Source organism: Pteropus alecto, unplaced genomic scaffold (assembly GCF_000325575.1).
Source record: "Pteropus alecto unplaced genomic scaffold, ASM32557v1 scaffold392, whole genome shotgun sequence".
In the NCBI taxonomy this organism is placed as follows: Eukaryota; Metazoa; Chordata; class Mammalia; order Chiroptera; family Pteropodidae; genus Pteropus; species Pteropus alecto.
Window position 1 is genome coordinate 225,712 of NW_006431933.1, and position 7,430 is coordinate 233,141.

Sequence of the window (7,430 nt, forward strand, 5' to 3'; positions counted from 1 at the left end):
GAGGCTAGATCAAAAAGGTGATGCAGCTTCTACCTTGTTTGCTAGAACATTATCTGTTGGAGCCCTGAGCCACCACATGAGATGTCAGACTATTTTGAGACAACAGACTGTAAGGAAGCCCAAGTCATATGGAGGGACCATGTACAGGTCCTAGCCGTCGAGTCGTCCCAGACCAAATGGCAGACATATGAGTGAAGTCTCCAGATGATTCCAGTCCTTAGCCATTCAAACCATCTGAATCTTCATAGCTGAAGCCTCAGACATTGTGGAATAGAGATAAGCCACACTTACTGTCTGTCCCCTGCTTGAATTTTTGACCCACAAAATCCAAGAGCATAATAAAATGTTTGTTGCTTTCTGTTACTAAGTTTGGATAATTTGCTACATAGCAATAAATAACCAGAATAAAAACCAACAAATATGATTTAATCATTTTATCATATACTTTTAATATTTAAAAATTTTAAAACTGAATCTTTGCTCAGAGTATATCTCTTAACTTTTCATTTGAGAAGTAGGATAACTGTTATCTATTATGTATCAAGTGCTCAAAAATCACTGAATTTATTGATATGTGAGTCAGCTGATATTTACTCGGCACCCACTAAACACAGAACTCAGAGTAAGTTTAAAAACAATAATATGGAATATAAGACCCATTATGTCCTTTAGGAATTTGCATCTGAATTAGGTGGATATGTCAAAATATAAGACAAGGGCCAATATCCTTACAAAAGGGCACTCTAGCCTAGCTCTGGGCAGTATGATATAGTATTTACAAGAACAGGTCATGGATTCCAACCACCTGGGATTTGAATCCTTGTATTCAAATTTGGATTCAGATTCTTTCTTTCTAGCTGTGTGACCTCAAGCAAGCTACTTTTTGCCTCAATTACCTTATTGTAAAAATGGGCACATCAGTAGTACCTTCTCATAGGGTGTTTATGAGGATTAAACATGATAATGCATATAAAGCATTAGAACAGTGCCTGGCACATAGTAAGTTCTCAATAAACATTAGGTATCAACATTACAAGATTATTGAGAGGATGCTTAAGACATACCCTACAAAGACAAATGCCTGCTAAAGCAATGTTTCACTAAAAAGTCACTTAAAAGTCCCATAATCCAGGAACTAAAGGCTTAGGTCTGCCCCATAAGCATAGGGCTGCATGTTAGAATCTGAGTGAAAATTCTGCTGTAACTCTGCCATTTATTATCATGACCTGGAGCAAATTAGCTAGTATTCGTCAGTTTCTCCATCTGTAAACTGAAGAAAACAAAACCTACATTTATGGAATGTCATGGGGAAAAAAGTGATAAATAATCTAGTGCATAATGAGCACTTTATAATAACTTTTCTTTCCTAATGGGGTAGGGTGTGGGAGGGTAGGGAAGATGCCTCAACTATGTTTTTATGAATGTTTTTACACAATTCTGATTAGCCTGCTCTCAAAACAGCCTTATAAAGCAGTTGTCTTACCACAGGTGGGATTTATTATGTCCTAAACACACAGTGCTGTTGGCCTTTAGTGTGGCAGGACCTGTATATATGTGTTACTTTCTCAGGGCAAACAGAATCTAGACATTCGAGCTTTGAGGCATAAAAGCTTCTTATATCTCACAAAAAGAAAAATAAAATTTCTGTTTTTTTTTTCAACTTTAGTGCATTTAAAGTTATTCCGGAGCAGCAAAGGAAAAGAACAATGACATGCAACATGTGAGAAGGTCACAGACATAATGTTGAGGAAAAAAAACAGACACAAAAAGAGTATACACTGTATGATTCTACTTATATGACATTTAGGAAAATGTGATTTGACCCTATGGGATTGAGGGCAGAATTATGATTACCTGCAATGGGGTACTGCCTGGGAGAAGGAATGAGGGAGAATTTAGGGGTTCTGAAAATGTTCTAAACCTCGATCTGGGCCGTAATGCAGTGAGTACATATCTAAAATTTATATCAAGCTGTATTCTTAAGGTTTATGAACTTTACTGCATGCTTGTTAGACCTTATTAAAAAATGTCCCAGGAAGGTGCCGCAATTACTATTTCCTTTTAATTTACCACTGGTGGGGATGAGGAAGAGGAGGGCAATGTGGGGGCTCTTACGTATGTCTTTGGTTGTAGACCAAAGCCTTCATTTTGATAATTACTTTTAACTTAGCAGAAAAGGCCTAATGCAGCAACAACAGTGTGATTCAGCTCCCTGCTTTCCCACAGTACTCTGCTAAATGAAGGCACCACAGGGGGGATATATGTATTTCTTTTCTTCATATATAAAGGACTTATAAATAGTAATACCAACCTCAGTGCCAGGCATTTCCTGTAGAATTAATAGCCAGCTGGGGTTAACGGTCCTTGGTTTGACATTGGGCCATCAACTCTTCTTGCTGCTCATTAATTCTCAGAAAGTACTCTGTGCCTTGATGGTTACTGCTTAAATACATTAAAATTAAGTTAAGGGTCTGACTTAATGTTTAGCTGTGATAATGTAAAACACAAGGAAGTACTCCCAGCAGACACATTCACTGTTGTGTGTTTTCATTTAACTAATTTTCTTCTATATTTTTGAGTAGTGCAATGGAATTATATACATATACATTTTTGCAGATGTTTCAGGTGTGCGCATGTGTGTGTGTATGTGTGTGTTTAATGTTCATAATTAATCAAACGAGACAAGCACAGAAACCTCACTAAAAAACTTTACAATGGGCTTATCGATTCAGTGAAAATTTTTTATTTGTATCTAAGTGTTACACGAGAAAATAGTTTAGAAAAATGTAGGTTAAGTAAATTATTCATTCTGCGTGTATTTAGCACAAAGACATTCACAAAAGCAAGAGTTTGTGGTTGGTATGAGCCCAAGGGAGGCCTGGATCATGGGGAGCAGCCCTTTAAAATGGCATTTTCCACGTGCCTCTTTGGAGACTGGAAAGAACCTTTCTTAGGATTTTCTGCCTATTGCAGCTCAGTAGAGGAGAATCATCTTAAGGCAATTTCAAGCAGTTCTTAGAATATGAAAGTGTACACATTTCTAATTTTCAGAATCTTGTCTTTAATTCAATAAAATGAGCATTTGTTGCAAACCTTTTAGCGCAAGGCAGGGCAAGGGAGAGATGTTAACTGTGAAACCCATGACTTTGGTAGCTCACTGTTAAGCGAGACAGTTGGAGACTCAGACCAGAATACAGGGCAGAATATGTTCATCTCCATAATTAAGGCAAATAGCATGTGCTTCAGGAAAACAGAGAGTTTATTGTGAACAGAGACAAATTCACAAAGATCATCCACATTACGAGAACTCAAAGCATTGGTAGTACTTCTCAATTTTTTCTATGAATCAGATTCCAAAGAAAGGATATGACTAGATGTTCAAGCCCCACAAGTATGGGATACTTTGTTGGAAAACATTTCGAGGGTTGTTTATGTCCCTCAAACTCATTTATTTGGATGCCTGAGGTTGGAGTGGGGGATGATGTAAAAATTCATACTCACTGGTCCTACTAAAGAAATTAAATTGGAATATCTGGGTGTGGGATCCAGGATCTCATTTTTAAAAAGTTCCCCTGGTGATTTTTTAGTGAACTGAAGTTTGAAATTCCTGAATTAGGGTCTCTCAAATCTACAAAACTTGTTTTGCCCTATACAAGTTGAGAAGGATTAAAAATCACAAACAAACTACCACCACCAACAACAGCACAACACTTTGTCTTGGGAAGAGATAATTTCTTAGCATCCAAACTTCCACCAAGTACTTTCCAACTGGTTTTATGACTTGAGATTTGTGTTTAGCTTCTTGCAGGCCAGGACAGATTCTAATTCACTCTTGACCTCCTATGGCCCAGATAGTGCTTGGCACATCAGTGATCTACTCAGTACATGTTTGATAAGTGGAGGAATGGATGAATTAGTGCAGAAAAGTTCATATTTGAATGGCTGGTATCCTCTTTTCAAAGTGTTCCCATGATTGAAACATTCATCTAAAAAGACATTAACCTGTAAAAGTTCCGACTTCTCTAAGATTAGCAATTATTGGCAGATATGTGCATGTACAAAGTCTCTGGTTTGAATGCCACACCTGGTAGAGGTAAAACCTGGTATTTTCATACATAGGACACAAGAGAATAATGTGCTACATCTATATCAGCAAAATTGAGAAAAGTTGTCTGTAGCAATTAGGAAGGATACAACTGGGGTTTGCTTTAAACTGAAATTTAAGTGTCTACATGGACAACTAAAAACAAAATCTTATAATTGATTTTCTCTCTCTCTTTCTCTCTCACTCTCTCTCTATTCATCCATCTGTAAACTGTGGATAATAATTATAGACACCTTTTCTACCTTCCGAGGTTGGGGAATATATATGTGAAATTTATAAATTGAAAAAAGTGTTATATAAACACCAATTATTATTAGCATTTCTGTTTTATATGGATAAATATAAATATTTCTATAGTAAATATTTCACTTGATGTTGGTCTTCCTCATCACAGCATACTCTAAGGAGCCTGTACCCCTCAGTCTCTTGGGCAAAGTAAAATGATTTTAATTGTTGTTTAAGAAAAACACAGTAGCAAGATAAATGCTAAGTGAAACAGAATTTTTAAAATAACTTAAAATATTATGCTTTTGATAATTTATGCCCTTCATTTTCTTAGATAATTAGGAGTTAACTGCCAACACACACTGTGGTCAGTTTATCATAACTTGGAGAGATATTTACCAAAAAGAAAAAAGTGCCATTTAACTGATATACTTCATTCTTCCCCATTTCCCAAGTGAGTTTTTTTTTTCAGCCAGAAAAGTTATTTTCATCATATTTCTTTTTATCTTAAGTTCACATAACCCCTAGAATCTAGGACAAAAGAGGAGAGAGGAGACCTAACACTATCGATTCATTGATGTGGCACCCTTGGTTTTGATTTTAGAAGGTCAATGCCCTATGGGCCAAATTTGTTCAAAGGACAAACACATGATAATGGCATAATGCTTCCTCTCTTTAAAAATCCAACCATCACTGTTTAAATACAGCTAAATATCAGTGGGAAGATGTAATGTATACTTTTAAAAGTAAGTCTCTGTGTGGTTTTGGGTCATTCTATAATTATGTTTCAAATAAATGATGACCTTTAAGAATATATAATAATAATATTATTAATACTTTGGATAAATGGCTCTTATTTGATTTTTAATGTCAGTAACTTACTATTGCTAAAAATTTAACCATGCTTTAAAGAATTCCCAGGTGGAATGAGATTATATTAGTAATTTAATAGAGTATTTATATCATGCAAATTCCTTTGAATATAAAATTGTCATCAGGTTCTACTGGGTGGTAGATAGGAAATCAGAAAAAAAAATCCAAATAGAGAATTTGGGGAAAGATGACAAATATGCAAAACAGAGTGTTTTCCTATAGACAGGGCAGTACCTTGAAGAAGAAATTTTAAATTATATTTTGGAAAGAGGAAGGACTGAAAGAAGTTTGTGTCTGTGTGTGTGTGTTTAAAATTAAAATCACTCCTAATAACCTAAAGCTACTTTTCAATGTTCAGAATATTCATTTATAAAAATAATCACCAGAGCTATTACACTTATTCATTAGCTAAATTAACTTTGATGCCACTCTTTACAAGTATATAAGGTTTTAGGGTTTTATAATATGCAAAATATATCACCTACAGCTCCCACTAGTGATAGTTGTATATGTAGCTATAGATGTCATCATGTAGATAAAGTTGTGTCTCTATTTTCAGCATCGATTAACAACCAAATTTATGAGTATGTGGACATCTGCAATTGTTGTGGGTCTCATGTTTTCCAAAGCCATCTGCCCGCTATATGTTCTAGTGCAATCTTTCAACATTCATGCTGATTACCTACTTGCCAAATTTCATTGAAGTTATTTTTGTCTCCTTAAGGTGGTTCCTTGAAACCATTTGACCACTTGATTTATGACAAAAAGTGGACAACCAGTACACTTATTACAGAAGTTCTTAACCTGGAAATCTTCAAGTATCATCAACTCCAAGAAATTATATGTTCAATTTGCACATCTGTGCTCTATTTCGGGAAAAGGATTCCTAGCTTTTGTCAGCCTAAGAGATTAGAAAAATGAGAAGTTTTCAGATCCGTTTCAAGATGGAGCCAATGATAGGGCCAAAGGCAGAGTGAGGAAAGAGGGCAAATTGTGAGGGGCAAAAAGAGTAGGAGGGATAAGAGAAAAACAAGAAAGGAAAGATAGAAGAAAGAAGCAAGGAAGGAGATGGAGAAATGAGGACAAGAAGTTGGGGCAAAGGAAAATAAAGGCGAGTCAGAGAAGGAGAGAGGTAAGATGGGAAAGAGAAAAGAAGGAGAAGAAGGCTAATCCCACAGCCTTCCCTGGTAAGGGAAGGGCACCAGAAATTTCCCCTTCCCTCAGCCTAGTGCCCCCTGGCAGGTCCAGCTTTTGTCAGGCTATGGCACACCTCTCTTGTTCTTTCCTATTTCACCCTGTGACTATTGATTCAAGCACAGGTTTTTACTTGAGCAAAGGTCCCATAACAATGAACTGAACAGTGGCTCCAAAAGTGCATCAGAAGGATGAGGATTGTTTTGCCTCACATTTGGGTGCTCTCAAATAGGCTAAGCTACAGGTACAGTCTTGAGCAGCAACTTAGGCTCTAGTGAACCTGGAAAATCCTACTGACACAGAGACCTAGTGAGAAAAAAAATCTGCTGTCTAGAGTAAAAAACACATAGGTAAATGCAGGTTCTTCACAAGGTTCAAAACTTTCAGATTTTCAAAGAAAACTTTTATTTAAAAAATGAAGTTTGGAGGAAAGTATAGATGATGTGGGTTTACATTAAAATAATGCTAAAAATCTTTGGGTTCCAGGAATAGACTTTAGGAAAAGAACTTGAAAGACCAAGAAATTAGATGATTTAAGATCAAGTACACAGAAATTCATAGTAGTCCTTGAAGTGGCATAGTGGAGACTACTCGAAAAAGGACCTCTTTTTCAGAGGTTTACCTTGGCATCCAGAAACACCTGTGCTGGAATTTGAATCTGGTCTCAGAAAAGCACAGAGGAACCTAGTGGAACTATTTAACATTTACCCATGAGACTTAATTAACATTAATCTGTTCCAAATGGCCCTTATTTATAGGGTGAACATATGATTTATCATCCATACTGGGATGCTTTTAAGAGTGTAAAAATGGGTCAAGTGAAGTCAAGGCAATAGTCATAAACTGAGACTGTCCCTGGCAAATTGGGGTATATGATCACCCTACCTCTACAGAACTTCTCATGTTTGGTAATGAGATAAAATGAAACAAAACATAAAGTATCTGGATACTGTCTCTGCGTGAATGGAAGATTCTAATCAACATGTAATTTAAACATTGACAGAAAGGAAGCTGCTGGTCACTTTGCAGCAGC